The sequence below is a fragment of the Anabrus simplex genome, chromosome 2 (assembly GCF_040414725.1).
Source record: "Anabrus simplex isolate iqAnaSimp1 chromosome 2, ASM4041472v1, whole genome shotgun sequence".
NCBI lineage: Eukaryota > Metazoa > Arthropoda > Insecta > Orthoptera > Tettigoniidae > Anabrus > Anabrus simplex.
This window is the reverse complement of record NC_090266.1, coordinates 988,632,603-988,654,928: the sequence shown is the minus strand read 5'-3', so window position 1 is coordinate 988,654,928 and position 22,326 is coordinate 988,632,603.

Sequence of the window (22,326 nt, the reverse complement as noted above, 5' to 3'; positions counted from 1 at the left end):
TTACGAGCTTTTGAATTTTATTTTTATACTAGCGAATGTACCCGTGCTTCGCTACGGTATTCTACATTGTATTCGAATATCGAAGTAAATAGTGTACATGCAGTAAATAAGATTGTTTTAAAATTGCATGTCTCTTAACGTTATCCTAGAAAGAGCATGGGGAGGTCCCCGTACGTTGTTTGCAATGTAAAGTGTTTGTTATGGATTTGTGATATAACGTCAGGCTCACTTGCCTACTGCCATTCACAGTCGAGTTGGGAAGTATACATTATAATTGCAGGCCCCATTGTCTACTACGCGGACAGAATCGATTTGGGGAGTTTTCGTTAAAATGGCAGCCCCCTTTTCCTACTTCCAGACAGATTACAGTTGAGGAGTTTTTATTATAATGGCAGGCAATTACCCTACTATCACTCGAAATAGAGTTGTGCAGTTACCATTATAATGCCAGGCCCATTTTCCTACTTCTAGCCAGCTTACTGCCAGTCACACCAAGTTGGTGAGTTTCCATCAAAATAGCAGGCCACTATGCCTAATGCCAGTCACATTTTAGATGAGGACATTTCTTCATAATGGTGGGCACCCTTGCCTACTGCCAAACACAATCGGGTAGGGGAGTTTTAAACAAAACTGCATGCTCACTTGCCTTCTGCAAGTCAAATCGAGAAGTGAACTTTTCATTACAATTGTAGGCCTTCCTTACTAATGACAGTTACACAGGAGTTGGAGAAGGAACCCTTTCATACTGCCAGTCAAAGTCGGTGGGGGAGTACTGATTACAATAGCAGACCCACCCTTTCTCGATCGCTACAAATCGACATCAGTGAATATATATAGATCGACATACGAAGGTATATGCGTGTTTACAATATTGAAGACCTTCATTTACAGATTAACTGCTACTAAACGTACGTCATATCAACAAAGGATTATACCATAAGACACGCCGGATTTAGTGGCCTAAATGGCTGGTCCTATGATATGTCATCTATTCTTTGGTCAGATTGGGTTAGAAACGTGGAACAGGGTAACGTTTTTGTAAGATTATCTCACATTACATTACTTTTCGGATAAATATGTGGCAGCTACATACATAGCATTTGGCTCACATATGGCTACTGGGTGGACCAATTTTTGTGAAGAGTTTGATGATTCTGTATTTCACATAAGTAATCGAAAGTATGAATTATGCATGTGAAAATTCCAAGTTGACTTAACATCGATTAATAGAGAAAAATCAAACGTAAAAGGGATACAGATACGGCAAAAAGTCATAAGACCAAGGTTGTAGATCATTCCAAATTGAACGGAGATTGTGCAATCTGTTATGTGATAGGAATTTCCGAAGGTCTGCACCATCATTAAAATTGCCTGCATATTTCGATATTCTTCGGGGATAAAAAGTGAAAAATTTAATGATCTTGGATGTTTTCTGTTCGTTACAGGTTAAAACGTATAATTTTGTCAAATTTCAATTATCCTCTTTTTCTTCTGGCAGATTATGCCGCAATCTGGATTTTGGGCGAGGCGAGTAAAAATTAGGACTTTCAGGAAACTAAACCAAAAATTATGCAGATGGTCATTATTACCCCTTAAACAGAAAGCTGTACGAAAATTTCGCCAAAATAGTCAGTGTAGAGGCACACAGTCGTTACGATTTGATTTATATAGATAAGGAATCTGCTCCATGTAAAACACCTTTTGGGCTATGTCCGCTGGACTTAACCTGCAAAACTGACCATTCACTATATCTCCCTTATTAATCCTCCTGACGAAAAAATGCACATGAAAAGAAGGTTTAGAGGTGGAATTCCATCACGTTTGGTCGATTTCCAGTCAGGTTGGTCTTGTTCTGTATATATTGTGGAAGAGTAAAATCACCATTTCGGTTCCCTATAAACCGCCAGTCCATTCCGGAACATGAAATGTTATTTACGTTTAAAACCTACCTTTGGACAGGTGGATGCTAAATATAAATTTTGGTTCGAATGTCTTCAGTAGTTTTCAAGTTGTAAGGAATACGCTTTACACGCACCCGCTCGTGAGTTAAGTCCGATGGGACTTGTACAGAAAAACGGTCCGTTAATGATATCTCCCTTATTAATCCTCGTATCGAAATGATGCACATGAGAAAAAAGGTTTAGAAATTAATTTCCACCAAGGCAGGTAGATTTAAATTAATGTGCGTTGTGCATATTTGGTGGAAGTGCAAAATCACTGTTTCGGTTTCGTATAAACCCCCAGTCAGTTCAGGGATTTAGAAACAATATTTGCCCTAAAACCTATCAAGGACAGGTGTATTCTAAATATGAGTCTTGGTGGAAATACATCCAGTAGCTTGTAGCACTCGCGTACATACGGCGTAATTAAGGAAGAAAATATTACAGTTAAGAAAGTTGAAAGTAATAGCAAATGGATTATAACTGAGGACAGTCGGATAACGACAAATATGTAAATGCCTAGTGAATGTATTGGAAAATCAAATGCCCCTCAATAAATTATGCTAGTGTGAGTTATGGATATAATAAAGCGCTAACAGAGGAGAAATTTAGGTCCAGTGATTCCTAGGTAAACAAATAATAAGAAGATGACTAATGGTGTTATTACTTAATCTATTCGAGGGCGGTTATAACATCCAACGATATTCCGCCAATATCCCGCAGATAGGCCGATTGACGCCTCTCTTGCCTTCTACCCAAGGAACAACCACGAATTTAAAAGCATGATGAGGAAAATGGCAATTCGTTACTTCCCTGCTGGCATGCAGTCAGAGACGTTGCCATGGTAACCTGTAGGTTCGTTGTCGGTCTGTCGGTCACTCAATGCAGAGCATTATACCAGCGGAAAATTGTAAATTTCTCCGTCATGTGAAGAGTAAGGTAAATTATGAACATAACGAAAGTTGTTTAAAATGAAAAGACGTTTCACGTACGGTAAACTAAGTTTACAGAAAATCAATAGTGTAAGAGAAAATGGAGGAATACCATTCTGGTTTTCCTATAAACCCCAGTCTATTCAAAGATTTTAAAATAATATGCATATCGAAACCTTCCCCGGGATGAGTATACTCTAAATATGAAGTTTGGTTGACATCTATCCAGCCGTTTCGAAGTGATGGTGGAAAAACTATTCTGGTTTTCCTACAAACCCCCCGTCTATTCAAAGATTTTAAAATTATATGCATATCGAAACCTTCCCCGGGATTAGTACACTCTAAATATGAAGTTTGTTTGAGATCTATCCAGCCGTTTCGACGTGATGGTGGAACAGACAAACAGACAAACAGACAAACAAACAGACACGAAACGTAAAAACCACCGATTCGGTCTTGAGTTGACCTAAAACGGATAAATATCTGAAAAATTGGCAAAACAAAAGAAATCACAGACAGCGGACCCCCTACAATTTTATTTATATAGATTATACTTGTAAGGCCATTCGTAATAAATATTTAACGTTCTTAAGTCTCAAAGGTAATTTGCCACCTTTACAAAGAAAGCATACATACGAAAGGAATAATGACATGCGACTTCCATATGGCAAACGACTAAAGGGAATGAAGCGCAGTGCACGTGTTGTCAACATTCTGACCCACCCATTCAACCAAGCAACTGCGCACGTTCGACTCGAAGACCAACTAACAGCGGTCTACACTTCATACGTAGGGCACATGAAACAGCATATCGTAATCCTAGCAGCAATGTGTGAGCACGTACTGTACGGTTAGCACGAAAGCAAACATTATGTATTCACGGGATGATTATGTGAATATGGTACTACTTTATGGAGAAGCAAGGCAAAATGCACGGGAAGCCAGACGCTTGTATCAAGAACGATTTCCTGGACGAAGGCTGCCAACTGCAGATACATTTCGACGTGTTGAAAGACGGTTGCGTGCAACGGGGTCATTTCATACATTACCCCCCCGTTCGGGATGCTCCAGTGACGTCTGGAAATAACGACGAAGCTGTTCAAAATGCAATTGCATACAACCCGCACACAAGCTCACGGGCCATAGGAAATGAACTGAACATCAGTCATGTATCTGTACTGCGAATATTGCACCGCCATAAATTCCACCCTTTCCATCAACAACTGCACCAGGAACTTCACGGAGATGACTTTCCAAAACGGATAGAATTTTCGCAATGGATATTACAAAGAGTTGAAGCTGATGCGAATTTCTTAATGGACATTCTCTTTAGTGATGAATCCAGATTTCACAACAACGGAACTGTTAATCGTCACAACTTCCATTACTGGAGCGTTGAAAATCCTCACTGGATCAGGGGAGCTGTTTTGCTTGACACGAATAAACGAATTATGGAAAGCGTTGTAAGAGCAGACATTGTAGTGAGTAGTCAAGGTCAATATTTTTAGGTTCGACTATAATCTGCGGGTTGCATAAAACTGCGTGAATAAGGGCAGCTGTACCACCCGGTATATTGAAAGCAAACTCTGCCAGAATATACTTTTCCATTAACTCAAGAACAGTAATATCTTCCAACTGTACAATTTAAAATATTATTTAGAACCAGTTACTGTTACTGGAATAACACTACGTTAATCACGATCACCAATCAGAGTTTGTGCTTCCGCACTATCCAAGCATTTAACACAGAGTGACGCTCTCCAGAGCTTGGGTTACTGAGGAGGCTTCGGTGACGCCATTTCAATAGTGGGGTTCCCGTGTGTCTGAACCAACCACCAATCAGAAAATTCGTCGTATATGATGACACAATATCAATTGTGATATATTTACAAAACACAGCTCAAACACTAGCAAATCTTTTCCTCTAATTCTTATATTACATTTCCAAATATATCTGACTTCTGAAACTGTGGAAAACCGATGAACGACAGAAACTGACTTTAGTAACTGAGCACGTTGGTCATTCTGGAATTAAGATTTGGCGCGGTGTAGCCTCCATGTTTGCCAAATCCTGAAGTTCCCATTGGCTGAAATATCTTGCTTGGTCAGCATCTAATACACGTGTCGATCCTTGCCAACGCTTGGTTACGCCACCCTTTCTCACGGTCACACGGAAATATGAAGCAATGTCCAGCGACTCACTGTCTTGCTCAACATCCGGTATCAACTATCTCAAGATACGATACTTTAACATATTAGACTGTAACTTGTATGAATAAAATTTACATATTGGGTCAAATAATATTCTAATTATTATTATGGGCCGGCAGGATACGGCTCACTACTACTTGTATGTCATCTGCCCACAAAGATTGTCCTTCACATTGCTTGCACTCTAACAGACATTACAATAGCTTATTCGTCATCGGTGCAACCTATGTTTACACTGTTATAACAAAGAAGCATACCGTATCTCCCACAGACCCATTTTTCAAAAACACTAGCATAAATCATCCTCTTTTCTTTCTCCCATTCTGAATGTGATTGCTTGTCTTTTGAACCAATGTCAATTTTGACTACTATTAGTGTAAGTATAGTGCATCATTCACCTATTTTAGTGACAGCATTACTTCGTTTCGGTGTATGCCTTCACAGAAACAGAGCACAGTATTGTAGTGCACTCATATTATTAATTACTCGATGTAAATTGAGTGGTTGCGTCTAGCTCTACCTTTGTGCACGATTAGTAACTAATATTGTACATGCGAACCAGGCGTTGTATAGCGCTTGACATAAATCAAAAACAATGTGCTTACTAACCCTCAGTCCGGCTCCGTGGCTAACTGGTTAGCATTCTGGTCTTTGGTTGAAGGGGCCCCGGCTCCAATTGCGGGTGGGTTGCGGATTCTAACCTTTCCTACCGGGAGAGTTTGCCGTGCGGTTAGGGGTGCGTGGCTGTGAGCTTGTATTCGGGAGATGGTGGATTCGAATCCCACTGTCGGCAGCTCTAAAGATGGTTTTCCGTGGTTTCCCATTTTCACATCAGGCAAATACTGGGGCTGTACCTTCATTAAGGCCACGGCCGCCTCCTCTCAACTCCTAGGCCTTTCCTATCCCATCGTCGCCATAAGATCTATCTGTGTCGGTGCGAAGTAAAGCCACTAGCAAAAACCTAACCTTTCCTCTGATGTGTCGACTGCAGTTTGTGCCATCTTATATTACATACCATCATCACCACAGATGTGCAGGTCGCCCTTGGGAGTCAACTAGAAAAACCTGCACCAGGCCTCTTCGGAGGCCATTCGTCGTACCAAAAAATAGCGCTCAAAGACGTAGAGATTAACATTTTGTTCAAGAGTTTCAGTTTCAATTACAGTGTGGGATTTAACATTCCATATTTCATTAAGATAAGTTATGTAAATACAGTATACCAGGTGGTTCACCAGCCCCTTACGATCCAGTTTTAAGCATCCCTTCACATTTACTACAATTCTGAAAGACATCGGTCCCGCTCCCTAAACCGGGGTAATATAACGAGATATGCGTTTATGGGCTAGAAGACAGCAGGAATATTGAGCGCCACTATTAATTCATTATGGGTACCTCGAATGAACCCGTAAAACGAGTACAGATACGCAGAATACGTGCTTGAAAGCAGAAGATGGAAGTAGGGATCGCGAGCACGGTACTGTATAGGCTGGGAAGTGGGCGCCGTAGGTGAAGTGTCGCAGTAGCTCACATGGCAAGCGGGCGGGGAGATATGTGATAGTGGACAGTGCTCGAGGTAGGAGGTCCGAATACCACGTAAGAACTTTTTTGCCTGGGATTTGATAACATTGCATACTTAATAGCTTCCAAGGACTGATTTGTTTATTTGACCCTGTAAATGACCGTATGTATCGTTGCATTGGGTACGGTGCTGAGTTGGACGATGATGAGGAGACGATTGTCTGTGACCAGTTAGCTACGTCGTGTATGTTCCAAGCTTCATAGACCATAGGTAGGCCAAAGTATGCCCCATTGGAACAATAACATCATGCGATGTTAGGTAAGTATGTAGCTGCGCGAACGCCACTTCTTCGAAGAAATTCACAACACAAAGTTTATTCACTGCCTCGAGATGTATTTCAGCGACGAGTATGTGGATATGTTACTTATCTATGGAGAAGCTGGACAGAATGCATACCAGGCACAACGCCTGTACCAAGAAAGCTATCCGGATAGACGACAACCGACGGGCATGATATTTCGGAGTGTGGAGAGACGCCTGCGGGATACTGGCATCCCTGGGATGACACGGCCTGTTCGAGATCATCCCATGACGTCTGCTGACAATGAAGAGGTCGTGTTTGACGCTATCCGGCGTAACCCTCATACTAGCACACGAGCCATTGCACAGGAGACGAACATCAGCCGAGCGTCTATTATGCGGATATTGCATACCCACCGGTTTCACCGGTACCATTTGCACTTACACCAGGAGCTCCATGTTCATGATTCCGATACCCGGTTGGCGTTCTGTCAATGAATCCTATAGCATGTGGACACTGATCCTGCTTCTCTAGCGAATCTCTTATTTACAGACGAAGCACGAATCCACAACAATGGAACCGTTAATCGCCATAATATGCATTACTGGAGTTTGGATAACTCCATTCGGTGCGACAGACATCTTTTCAGGTACAGTGGGGCGTGACTGTATGGTGTGGAATTATGGGTGATCACCTTAACAGTCCCCATTTCTTCGAGGGTCATCTGACCAGCCAACGCTATCTGCGGTTTCTCCAAGATGAACTACCACCGATTTTGGAACATATGCCACTCCTTGACCGCTGCAGGATGTGCTTTCAACATGACGGAGCTCCACCGGACGCGGCGGTGTTCGTCTGGAACCATCTCCACGGGACGTATCCTGATAAATGGATAGGAAGAGGAGGACTTGTCCTCTGGCCCACCAGATCGCCCGATCTTACGCCCTTGGATTTTTTCTGTGGGGCCATGTAGAACAACTGGTGTATGCACATGAGCCGGCCATTTCTTGTCACCTTAGACAGCTCATCACCGAGGCATACGAATCCGTTTCGCCAGAGATGTTGCAACGGCCAGACGGTCCTTACAACATCACGCGCAGCTCTGTATCGATCACGGAAGTCGTCAGTTCGAGCAGGTGCTGCGTTAAACGACGTGGATAACTGAAATTCTGTCACATGTTTCCTAGCCTCTATCAACCCAACTCCATTCTAAAGGCCCTTTTCAAGGCCAAATAAACAAATCAGTCTGTGAAAAATACCGGTATTAAGTATACAACCTTGCCACATCCCAGACAACTGGCTTAAGGAAATACTTGCATGTGTCTTGGACCTTCTAACCCTCGACCACTGTCAAGTATCACACATCATACCGCGCGCTAGCCATGTGAGCGACTGCGACACCTCACTTACGGCGCTACTTCCCGGCCTATACTGGCCGCAGACCATCATCTCCACATCCTCGTCAAGCCCAGCACCATACCCAATGCAACGATACATACGGTCTTTTCATCATCATCATCATCATCTGTTTACCCTCCAGGTTCGGCTTTTCCCTCGGACTTAGCGAGGGATCCCACCTCTACCACCTCAAGGGCAGTGTCCTGGAGCTTCAGACTCTTGGTCGGGGATACAACTGGGGAGTATGACCAGTACCTCGCCCAGGCGGCCTCACCTGCTATGCTGAACAGGGGCCTTGTGGAGGGATGGGAAGATTGGAAGGGGTAGGCAAGGAAGAGGGAAGGAAGCGGCCGTGGCCTTAAGTTAGGTACCATCCCGGCATTCGCCTGGAGGAGAAGTGGGAAACCACGGAAAACCACTTCCAGGATGGCTGAGGTGGGAATCGAACCCACCTCTACTCAGTTGACCTCCCGAGGCTGAGTGGACCCCGTTCCAGCCCTCGTACCACTTTTCAAATTTCGTGGCAGAGCCGGGAATCGAACCCGGGCCGCCGGGGGTGGCAGCTAATCACGCTAACCACTACACCACAGAGGCGGCCTCATACGGTCTTTTACATGATCAAATAAACAAATCAGTCCTTGGAAGCTATCAAGTATGCAACCTTGCCACAACCCAGGCAACTGGCTGTTAAAGAAGTTCTTATGTGGGATTCGAACCTCCTACCTCGAGCACTGTCCACTATCAGATATCTCCCGCCCGCTTGCCATGTGAGCTACTGCGACACTTCACTTACCGCGACCACTTCCCAGCCTATTCAGTACCGTGCTACCGATCCCTGTGTCCACCTTCTGTTTTAAAGCACGTGTTCTGCGTATCTGTACTCTTTTTACGGGTTCATTCGAGGTACCCATAATGAATTAATAGTGGCGCTCACGATTCCTGCTGTCTTCTAACCTGTAAACACATATCTCGTTATATTATCCCGGTTTAGGGAGAGAGACCGATGGCTTTCAGAATTGTAGTAAATGTGAGGTACGGTGAGGGTTTATTCTGCCCGAAGGTAGATCCAAACTTTCTCAGAGGTGTGCCTGAGCCAGAGTTTACGTACGATAGGGTGGCCAGTTCCTTTCCGCTCCTCCATTCCCTTACCCCCACCAACAGCGTGTGACAACCCATCCAAATCTCGACCATGCCCAATGTTGCTTAACTTCGGAAATCTCACGGGATCCGGTGTTTCAACACTGCTACGGTCGTTGGCACTAAATGTGAAGGGATACATAAAACAGGATCGCAAGGCGCTGAAGGACCACCCGGTATAGTGAGAGAGAAAATATTGCAAGATGCATTTGACGTCTCTCGTAGCCATAGCCATGGGACCTTCAGTTGTACGAACCACAGGGATGTGGTTTTTTCATTTCGAATTAGCTGCGACTCGAACTGATATCCAACCACTGTGTGTGAGGGACGTAGAAGAAGAATACACCCACGGTATATCCTGCCTGTCGTAAGAGGTGACTAAATGGAGCGACCTAGGTGCGAACATGGATTGTGGTTTGTTACCATGTGTTGGACCCCCTGTGGATGGGAGGAGCTGAATACATCCAAAGGTAATTCCTGCCTGTCGTAGAAGGCGACTAAAATGGTCATGTGGCCATCGGCTCCCTATTTCTTTTTTATTTTTATTTTTGAGGGTTAGTTGTAAACCGATTTAAAATTGTTGGTGTGCGTGCTGCTCGGAGATAGGCCTCTTACGTGTGCGATTACGCTCGAAATCCCGACGGTATTCCCAAAAATCACGTCGGGGGGCAGCACCAGGTACAAGCGCAGTAGTATCCGCCTGGCAACACAGGTCCCTGCACAGCCAATTGCCAGAAGGATATATTATTGTTATTTTTTTACCTATACCGGTATTTATTACTCTGCATTCACTATGGGGTACATTCTATTGCTGGTAATTGCAGGAAGAGAGTCCTAGTGTTCATTGCCTCAGTCATTCCGTTTTAGGCATCGTCTAACATCGGACCCCAAGCAATATTTGCTACGACCAGGTGGGTATTGGAGTGGGTGTCATTCGGCAAGGATGATTTCGGGCATGGCTTCGAAACGTCTTCAGCCTGCCCAAAGTGGTCCGCCACCGAAGTCTATAATTTTTGATTCCCTGAGGGTCCAAACCCTTGGGAACATCCGCACCCTGAAGGTATGGGATCCAGCTTCCCTCGGTTCCTGGCTTCTACCAGAACTAATGGGAATGGTCCGCCTCTGTGATGTAGTGTTTAGAGTGATTAGCTGCCACCGCCGGAGGCCCGGGTTCGGTTCTCGACTCTGCCTCAAAATTTGAAAAGAGGTATGAGGGCTAGAACGGGGTCCACTCAGCCTTGGGAGGTCAACTGAGTAGAGCTGGTTTCGATTCCAACCTCAACCATCCTCGAAGTGGTTTTCCGTGGTTTCCCACTTCTCCTCCAGGCAAATGCCAGGATGGTACCTAACTTAAGGCCACGGCCCCTTCCTTCCCTCTTCCTTGTCTATCCCTCCCTATCTTTCCATCCTCCCACAAGGCAACTGATCAGTATAGCGAGGTACTGGTCCTTCTCCCCAGTTTCATCCCTCGACCCAAATTCTCAGCCTCCAGGACACTGCCCTTGAGGCGGTATAGGTGTGATCCCTCGCTGAATCCGAGGGAAAACCAACCCTGGATGGTAAACAGATTAAGAATGAAAGAAAGAAAGATTGATGTGAATGACTTCAAGCTGGTCAAGTCTATTTTGTTTAGTGGACACATAGAAGGTGTCTACGGCGAACTGGAAGACATGAAAAAAAGCACAACGGTAGTTTGTTGCTAAGGACGAGCACTGCCGTGCAAGCTGATCGGTTGCTCAAGTGCGACCACGTTGGCGATCTCCCCGTGGAGGAGGAGCACAAAAGCTTGAATCTGTTTCGAGGAGTAAACTTCCACCGCGATCCCACCTTGAACACTGACGATGAGTTGATGTAAGACATGTAACACCGTGGCGTGACACACGTACGGCGCGTTAAGCGCAAATCAACGGCGAAAACGTTGCCACGGGTCTGTCCATTGTCTCCTTCAAATTGTCAGTATTCGCAGAAAAAGTCAAGGTAACAAACTATTGCTGCGATGTGAATCCGTACATCCCGCCTCCCATGCGCTTCGATCAAATGCCAGAGCTTTGGACAAATGGCATAACGCTGCTCGAATCAGTCTGTACGTGGTACATGTGGAAGAGGAATTCATGGCGCGGAAGAGTGCACAACTCCTTACAGGTGCACTAACTGCCCTGGTCTTCATTCTCCTCGAGATCGGAACTATTCGGTGTATTTGAGTGAGAAGAATATCCAGGAGATAAAGATCCATAGATGGTCTTTCCTACCAGGAAGCACGCCCTAAGTTCAATTCTACGAATGCAACTGTCAAGATTCTAGACTGAAGTATGATAGCTCAGAGTATCCCCGGTTTATCTTTTACGTCCTCCATACCTGTTCAGATCGCTGCGCCCAAGGCGGCTTTTGCTCCGGTGAGCAAAGCCGAAAAGAATAAAAGCTCGAAGGGGGTACCACCCAACCTACGACCACTGAGAAGTCCGTGCCGGCTGGGACTTCTAAGCCGGCACAGCAGGGGGAAACACATACCTCCCTCCCTAAAGAGGACCGCGAAAGCCGTGCCCAAGTCGACGGAGCCGGCATCGTCGACCAGGGCTGGGAAAATATCTCCCAGCTCGTCTAAACAAGAAAAGAAGGCGGAGAAGAGGAACGCTCTTACCATGCGCTCCCGTATTCTCCTGCGAAAGGGAAATCATGCCCTCCGTCTGGATGCTATGAATCAGCGCCAGCAGGTACGCCTGCTCCAAAACCTGAGCCCTCCCCTCGTAGGAAGAAACCCCGCCCTCAGAATACGTCGAAGTTCTGGGCGACAGTCGCCTCGTCCGTCGATGACGGGATGGACGTCGATCTTCCATATACAACTATGGATGTAGATGTTGATGATAGTGTTTAGGTTTAAAAGCATCTCGCCCCTTATAACCTAACACTCTCCCTTTTTATTCCACACTATGGCACTGTTACACTGGAATTGTAACGGTTATGTCAGGCATCATGCTGAGCTTCGTCAGCCAATTAGTCAGTTCGCGGCGAGTGTAGTCTGTATTCAAGGAACAAATCTCAGACCAAGTCATCATATGGTCTTGAGAAATTTCAGACTATACTCGACAGAACGAGATTATGCAAACGGTTTTCTGGTGGCTTCGATATTTTTGTTCGTTCTGGTATCTACAGCGAAAAGGTTGCACTAAGAACGCTGGAGGCGGTTGCAGTAAGAGCTCCGTTGCCTGTCATAGCAAACAGTGTGCAATGTTTACTTGCTACCAGTTTAGCCCCTTAATATGAATGATATAATCAATGTTATAGACCAGCTTCACACTCCATTCCTGTTATTGAGAGATTTTAACGCCCATCATCCTTTATGGAGCTCTACAGTGCGTTACCCCAGAAGAAGGGAGTTCGAAAGATTAATAAGAGAGGCGGATTTATGCATTTTGAATTCAATGGAACCAACGCATTTCAGCACGGCGCACGACACTTATTCGTTCATAGACGTTAGTGTCTATGCAGCCAAGCGCACGTTCCCCTGTATACACACAATGACCTCTGTGACAGTCACCATTTTCCTATTATTCTTACTTTGATGAAACAGAAATCCATCGAGGTTCCTCCCCGATAGATTCTTAAACGTACTGATTGGCCGAAGTTTACATCATTAGCCGTCCTTAATGATGCGAATAGCCGGAGCGTAGAAGGTGATATAACTTATATCACAAAAGTTATTATTGCTGCTGCTAAGGAGTCCATTCCAAACTTTTCAGGACTCCTCGACGAAAACTCGTTCCTTGGTGGAACGGAGAAACTGCATCAGCTATAAGGGAACGACGCCGCGCTCATAAACGGTATCGTTGACAGCCTACTCTAGCCATCTTGGTAACATTTAAAAACCTCGGCGCTAAGGCGTGAGTTCTTATTGGACAGAGTAAGAATGCTTCATGGGGGAGATATGTGTCGTCTATGACGCCACATACACCGTCATCTCAAGTGTGACTAAACTTGGACGTATTTCGGGTACACAAGGATCATCTTCAGTACCGGAAATTTCCATTACATGCAATATCGTAACTGATTCACCCGCTGTTGCTAATCATGTAGCCAGTCGTTTTGCGGATGTGTCTTGTTCCGGGAATTACCGTTGTGATTTCCTGGCTCTGAAGTGGGAGGCAGAATTTCCTCACCTCCGTTTTGCCACTGAAACTTCAAAGGACTATAAAGTGCCCTTTACGGAGTGAGAACTCCACAGCGCCTTGGCGCTTTGCAAGGACACGTCTCCCGCACCAGATGAAGTCCATAACCAGATGTTGAAACAACTTAGTGAGGATAGGCTCTTATAGCTCATTCGTATGTTCAACCAAATCTGGATACAGGGTAAGTTTCTGTCATAGAGGCGAGAGGGAATAGTAATTCCCGCCCTCAAGCCTGACAAAAATCGTAAATATGCAGGAAGTTACAGACCTATTTTTCTTACTAACTGTTTGTGTAAATTATCTCAGAGGATGGTGAATCGCCGACTTTTGTGGTGCCTGGAGGAAAGAGGACTTTTGTCTGAGTACCAATGTTGTTTACGAGCCGCTCGCTCGACCACTAACCACTTGGTACGACTGGAGTGTTCTATCCAGGAGAGCATTTGGTGGCTGTTTCCTTTGACTTAGAAAAAGCCTATGACACCACATGGCGATATTGCCTCCTTTCAGTCCTGCATCAATGGAATTTCCGATGTAACTTGCCGGTTTTTATTGTGAATTTTTTGTCCCTTCATCTATTCCGCGTCCGAGTAGAGAGGGCATATTCGCAATACCACGTTCAGGAAAATGGAGTCCCACAGGGATCTGTTCTCAGTGTCACTCTGTTCGCAATTGCCAAACACGGTATTGTCACTGCAGCTGCTTCAGAAGTAATACCGTCGCTATATGTAGACGATTTTACTCCGCGTTATAGCTCTCAAAATATGTCCGTCGCTGAGCGACAATTACAGCAAGCAATTAGGAGAGTGGAACAGTGGACCTTAGAACATGGCTTTCGGTTTTGCACCGCAAACCCCACTGTTGTACACTTCTGCTGGGAGCGCAATCTTCACTCCCATCCTGAGCTTTATTTAGGGAATGTCGCTCTTCCTGTAGTAAACACTTACAGATTTCTTAGGCTCCTTTTCGAAAGCAAATTATCGTGGGAGCCACACGTGCGTCGGTTAAAAGCCAGATGAGCTAAGAATATGTTAAAGTTTTTAGTGGCACTCCTTGGGGGCACTTACGATTTTATAGGGCACATATTTTATCCAGGTAGGACTACGGCAGTGCAGCATATGGATCAGCAAGGCAAAGCGTACTTGCGAAACTGAATAGCATCCATCACATCGGAGTTAGATTGGCAATTGGAGCATTCCGACTAAGCCCCATTGCTAGCCTCCTCGCTGAATCTGGTGTGCCGCATTTATACCCTAGGCGCCAACAAATACTTGTGTCTTATACTGCAAATCCACGACAGATGCCATTTCACCCAAGCTATCCCTGCGTATTTCACAATGGAAACCGTCGGGTCTACGCTGCTTATCAACAAGCAACGCAGCCGGCGTGTATACGCTTGAATAGCGTTCACAGATTGTTTGATGTATCTTCTGTTCCTTGCCTTGTCAGACGACCAAGAAGGGTAACTCCGTGGATAATACGACGACCTGAAATAATTCTATATTTGCCCACCTGCCCAAAAAAGAGCATGGAACCTTTCATTTAATGGACACCCTTCCTGTCCGTTGTTGGCCAGTATCCCGATTCGGTCGTTGTTTACACGGATGGTTCGTGGGCAGAAGCATTCGTTGTCGACAATAACAGGTTTCTTTTTCTCCTCCTGGAAATCTGTAATGTGTACACAGCAGGCACCTTGCTATCTGTGAAGCTGTCCGATGAGCATCGGCACGATGCCGGCACCAAAATCACGTTTATGTGGCTCCCAAGCCACGTGGGTGTAGAGGGAAGCAAATCAGCTGCCAAGGAGGCTGCCACATTGCGCCTGTTGCGTTACAAGTTTCCAGCCAGTGTGTTCGTTCTCAGCTGAGACATTTGGTTATTTCCCATTGGCGAATGGAGTGGTAGGCCACCCCTCTCCCAAATAAGCTGAGAGCGATAAAAGAAGCTACGAAGGAATTGAAGTCTTCCCTACGGCATTTTCGGAGGGAAGCAGTAGTATTATGTCGTCTTTGGATCGGTCATAGCATAGCAACGCACTCGTACTTACTGAAGGACGAAGGCACCTCCGGTGTATACTTGCGGCGGTCATCTTACCGCGGTACACATGCTTACGGAGTGCGCGGGCCTGGCCGATCTGCGCCTTAGTCTAAAACTTCTGAGTACCATCTTCCTCATTCTACGAAACGACGAGCAGTCAGCAGACCTCGTCATCCGTTTTATGAGGGATAGTGGCCTGCTTTATCGTACATAAAAGTATATTTCCTATTAGATTATATTTTATTGTCAAATATATTTTTATTCCATTGATTTTATTTTCATTTGTGTTTGTGTATTTTAATGTGTTATTTTAACTTCTAACTTGAATGATATATCTCACTGTACTTCCAGGCAATGCCTTCCATTGTAATTTATATTTTCCATCATTTGATCAGAAAATATGTCATTGCGAATTAGATCCACTTATCATTTTAATTTCATAATTATTTTGCATGGTCATTTCTTTTATTTCTAGTCAGTGGATACATTTAATTTTTTTGCATCTGATTTATTTACATATAGTAGGTAAGGCATAAAATTATTTCAACATTTTAACAAATGAACACACAATTAGATAGAGGAAAACACAACAGGAACCGATTTTACAACTTCTTATTGCCTAATGATCATTAATTATTTGAAGTCTCAGAAGATCAAAATAATGCCCATCTGTACATGACAAGAATTAACAAGTAACAAACGAATAAATCACACAAACGTATATAACATTTTTATACAGTCCATCTTGATTTTTTTAAATTTAAATTTACCCGTGGCACTTCCAGCACTTCACACTTACAGAACACTACTTGGCTGCTCTATATATTCTCCCAACCATCGCTTCTTTGCGGTCACTGAATGCACATTAAAACATAGTCACTTATCTCGGACATTCTTTCAAATTCACTGTAAGGCTCAGAAGATTTCGGCACAGAGTCGACATAACAACCTAACAGTAACACGACAGCACTGTTCACTTGAGGTGGTTGTAAACTAAACACAGGGCGGATCACCCATTCAGGTGCGATATATGTGTTCGGACGTCCGATGATACACTTCAGCTGCTGTTTAAATTTATTCCATGACGGTCGAATCTGCGTACAAGTTGTAAGTCGGTGTTGGATTGTATCTTTATGTTGACAGAGGTTGCACAAATCCGTCTCCATCATGTAAATGTGATGAAGTCTGCTGTTTGTCGGTATAATGTCATGGATTACTTTATACCAACTTTCTTTTACTGCTTCTGGAAGTATACGATTGGAGATATTCCCCCATACTCGATTTCAGTTGATTATCATAGCTGCTTTCGTTACGTTAGGGGCGAAATACTGTTCAGACAGTATACAGCTATAAACCTTTTTCGTTGAGACATCTGGAGATGTGACGACGTCCTTTGGCCTATAACTTAACTCCACTCTCAGATATCTTGCGTGAGGTGCATGATGATCGCTGTCATAATAAGCTGGTGGGCTAATGCATTGTTGAAGACTGCACCGTCTCGTGAGGAAGTTCTTCGATTTATGATCCCCTGCTTTGTGAAAGAGCTTTAAGTTTCTTGTTAGAAATACGGTTTTTGCTTTCTCTTTTACGTGAATTAGTCCCAGCCCACCCATGGATTTAGGTAAGTTGAGTGTACTTCTGGCAAGTCGTATTAATGATCCTTGCCAAATGAACCAACCAACAACCGAAATTATAAGTTTACCAATCATCCTTGGCATGGGAAGAATTTGGCTCAGATACCATATTTTGCTTAAGCAGTACATATTCACATACACTATTCTTTGTTGCAAGAGGAAAGATCGATACCTAACCTGTTGTAATATGCCCCTGACTGAATGCAAAGCATCGGCCCAGTTCTTTTTGATCATCTTGTGCACACTGTTAAAGCAGGATATTCCCAGAATTTTAATTTATTGTGTTAATGTTTCACACTCTGGAAGTGCCCATTGGACACGGCCCATTTTCCAAATCCACATCACCTTTGTCTTCCTTGGGTTCAGCTGAGCCCCGGAATATCTCCCATAATCCTCGATTACCTTGAACAAATGCTGGACATCAATGGTTTGATCGAATATTAGAGTAACGTCATCTGCTAATGCGACAATATCTAGATTAATAGGACTAAAAGTTTGCTGTAGATTGCTAAGAAGGGGTTCTAGGGAGAGAACGAAGAACAACATAGACAGCGGACACCCTTGCCGTATTCCTCTGTGGATGTGGATTGGCCTTGTTAAATAACCATTTATGTTAATCTTTGAAGAGCCTCCATTAAGAATTTTGCCCATGAGAGTCGCGAATCGAGTGTCAAAGCCAAGGGCATTCAGTGTTTCAATTATATATTTGTGGTTTACCCTGTCAAATGCGTGGTCAAAATCTAGTGATATTAGCGGTTTCTTTTTATTGTTGATCAATGACTCGCTTATAATATCCCAAATGACTCATAGAGAATTTATTACACATCTTCCTGGTATCGCACCAGACTGGTGTTCGGATGTGGCGTCCTCCATAAACGCAGTTAGTCTCTTTTTCACACATTTAGTTAGTAGCTTATAGTCAAAATTTAAGAGCGTTATGGGCCGAAAGTCAGATAACTTGGTTGGATTTGTCATCTTGGGAAGAAGGACCACAAGGCCTTCTTCATCTTGTCGATGTTCCTTTCTGGATTACAGGCATCATTTATTGCTGCAACAAGTTCATCTCTAATGATGGACCAGTATGTCATGTAAAAGGCTCTTCCTAGACCATCGGGACCAGGAGATTTGTTCGGTGCGTTTTGTAGTATTGCCTGCTGGATTTCTACTAAGTTGATGTCTTTGGTCATACTTTCTTGTTCCCTATGCTGAATTCTTCCCCTTATACCATCAAAGAAGGGGTGTTTTTGATTTATGATGGTGGGCGACTCTTTGTTATACAAGGACTGGAAAAAGCTCTCCACCATTTCTTTTATTATTTCGGGGCTATTCGTTATTTGTCCATTAGCTGTTTCGATGCCATGGATGTATTTTTGACGTCCTTTCCTGCAATTTCTTATAAGGTGGTAACTGGAAGGAGACTCGTTGCCAAGAACAGTATGATCTTGCTCTTGAATTTTCAAACCTTCCATTTCTCTTCGCTGTATGGTTAACAGCTGCGCTCTTGTTTTCTGTATTCTTCGATAGGTATCAGGGTTGGTACGATCCTCTAATTATCACGTTTTTTCGTTCCGTCTCGTACCAATAGGGGCCGATGACCTAAATGTTAGGCCGCCTTAAACAACAAACATCATCATCATCATCATCATCATCATCATCATCGAACTGAGACCACCACGGCTCTCATTTCCCTAAGAGGTACTGATGTTAAGAAGACAGACCTCTTAGCCATATATGCACATCGTAGGCTCACCCAAGAAACATAAAATAGACTGTTTGGAGTCATGACTATGGGGCTTAACAAATAAACTTTAACACCGCAGCAAGCTGTAAACACATTTGCAATACATTGCTTTCACGAAACAAGGTTCATTTTCTAGTTTGAAATTACGAAGAGAAATAAATCAAATGCAAGCTCAGAGTTAAACAGGATTCTTGATCATAAGCCAATGAATCTACACTTTTACATGAAATACGGCATTTTATTTCCTAAATTTCACTTACAATGCCCGAAATTCAAAGTGAAATAAAGATGGCATTATCGTAGACATAAGGAACGGATCAGTTGACAGTAATCTGTCAACATTTCACATGCATGTCACAGGAAAATACAGCGTTAAGCGAGAAAATGTTTGGTGATATTGAAGGTTTGTGAACTTCTAGAAATATCATTAACAGTTGCAGTCATTCGATAATCTGGCACAAGTGGTGGTGTAGCCCCAGAATGGAGCTCTCAAATTGCTCCTCCCAAAATTGTGTACGTATGTCTACCCCTTGACCTCGTTTCTTGATACGGAGTCGGGGATGGGGTGATATTAATGTATATGACGTGTTTTACGGCCGGATGCCCTTTCTGACGCCAACTTCAGTTGAGGAGCCAATGGAGCAGAAATGAATGATTGTGAATAAAACTGGGTAAGGAGGTGGAAGAAATCGGCTGTGTGCCGTCATTTGCCTGGAAGTGAAAATGGAAAACCACAGAAAACCATTCTCAGGAGAGCTAACGGTGGGGCTCGAACCTACGCGTCTCCCGAATGCAAATCTTGGTTCCATAGCAGTAGCGCATTAACACTCGCTTGGTGCTTGAAAATGTGTAAAAAGTAGAAATAGCGGCAAAATATAGACAGTGAAAACTACAAGTGACCTCCAAAGTCTGTCCGATCATGCACATGGTGGAGGAAGAAGGCGATGTGAAGCGACTGTTTCGATATTAAAGAAAATGATTAAAATCAACTAATTTTACAATCCAAAACAATATCCAGAGAAACTAATGAAAACGAATACATTCTTCAGTAAAAAAAATTCCAATATAAATGGTGATTGAGCTAAAATAACTCGCAAACCGTTAGAGACATTGCAACTCCCAATTATTGACTTTGCAGTACTTTCCCATGGTGTCTCTATCTGCCGAGGTAACGGTACTACGCTGTTTTCTAAAGCTAGTATTAGAGATATGGACATTATTAATCCTGGGGTGCAATTATCTGACAACTAATTCTGAAGAAAATTCTTCGTACACCAGTTTTCGACTACTCAATTAGAAGGAAAGACAAAACAGGCGGTCAAAGTACACGCTACGTACAGCATGTTTCATGAGCTTTTGAGATCCTTCACCCTCTTCTGAGAGCTACATATTCGCTCTACTGCGCCCGTAAATACACTGTGAAAAACACATCATACATCTCGCATATTGCACATGCAATTGCATATTTGGAGTAGTTTCATCTTAATAGCAATGGCTGAGTAGTGGGTGTGTGAGGGTATTGCTCCTCAATATTTTGTGACTATGGTTGTACGTAGTTTGAATAACAAAGTGAAACTGTGTGCCGCTGGATTACTAAGGTTTGAAGAACTAATGTACGTATTAGATTTTTATTAGATCTTAATTAATGATGTATTACAGATCAAGTTCAAGTTATTTGAGGAGGAATCTGTGTATGTAAATATTGAGGTGAGGTGCTATCATCTTGAACATATTTCCAAAGAGTAGTGAAGTGCAGTTACCGATTTTTATATCGATCGTGATACCATTCTCCGCCACTATGAGCTCTTGTGTAGTATGTCTGAAGGCTGTTTCTAGGTAAGATATAAATTCTAAGATTCAGTGTAGTGACTGGCAAGGTTGGTTCCATCGCAAATGTGTTAATATAGGAGACGTTGAATTAAACTTCTTAAAATCTGAAAATTAAGTTTGGAGGTGTGCTCGTTGTGAAAAGGAAAGACGAAATAGTGTGCATGGCTTGGAACTAGCAACAACACCATCTATTTGGAACATCTATCAGCTCTTACTTGAGTTGAGGAAATAAATTGCAGAGCTTAAGAAATCAAGTGTAGAGGCTGAGCGAGAGTTGGGCAAAAGTTTGGAGTTAGCTCATATAAAGTTCGAAGAGAATGCAACATTTATTAAAAAACAGTCGGAAGTAATAAATCAATGCATGATGAAAATGGAAAAATTGAGAGAAGAAAATTTAAAACTTAAGAAGCAACTAAAAGACACATAAATACAGTTAGATGAACTTATTATGGTCGCCGTAACACTGTTGAAATTGTAGGCATACCTGAACGAGTTAATGAGGATATTTATGAAATTGTTAAGCATGTAAGTCGAGTATTAAATGTGGAAATCAAGAATGAATCGATTAACGCATGTCATAGGTTGAAGAGACAATTGCATCAAGCTTCAGGTGCCATTGTAGTGAAGTTTGTACACCGTAGTGTCAAGAATGAACTTGTGGCGGACTCGAGTATAATATACGCATATAAACTCCTCAAACTCTTCAAATATGTATCGACAACATACTCAGATACCTCGATTTCGTGTACTGTTATATAGATGACATCCTAGTGGCATCACAAGATGAAGAAGAGCACAAGAAGCATTTCCAAATGCTTTTTCGAATGTCTCAGTAAGTTCAACGTCAGAATCAATCTGAACAAATGCATTTTCAGTTCAACAGAAGTACCTTTCCTGGGATATGTGATATCTGCAGAAGGAATTAGACCACTACCAGAGCGAGTACAAATCATTGTTGACTATCTGCTGCCTACAACAATAAATGAACTGCGCCGGTTTCTTGGCCTCATTCATTTTTACCGAAGAGCACTACCAAATTCATCCATTAAACAAGCAGAGCTCTTTAACCTTCTCCACGGGACTAAGAAAAATGACAGCAGAAATATTAACTGGACAGAAAATCTTCGACAAGCCTTTAATGACCTAAAAATAGCTTGGCCGATTCAGCACTTCTAGCTCATCCATACTCAAATTCGCCCATAATTTTAAGGGTATACGTCTCAGATTATGCTATTGGTGCATCCTTGCAACGAATCAAAGACAATAATCTTCAACCATTAGCATTCTTCTCGAAGAAACTGACAAATGCAGAGAGGAATTACTCAACCTACGACAGAGAACTCGTCGCTGCCTACTCAGCGGTGAAGCGTTTTCAGTACATGCTTGAAGGGCGTGATTTTCCGATTTACACTAACTACAAGCCACTCACCTTCATGTTCAAGCAACGTTCAGACAAAGCTTCTCCACGTCAGATCGTACACATTAG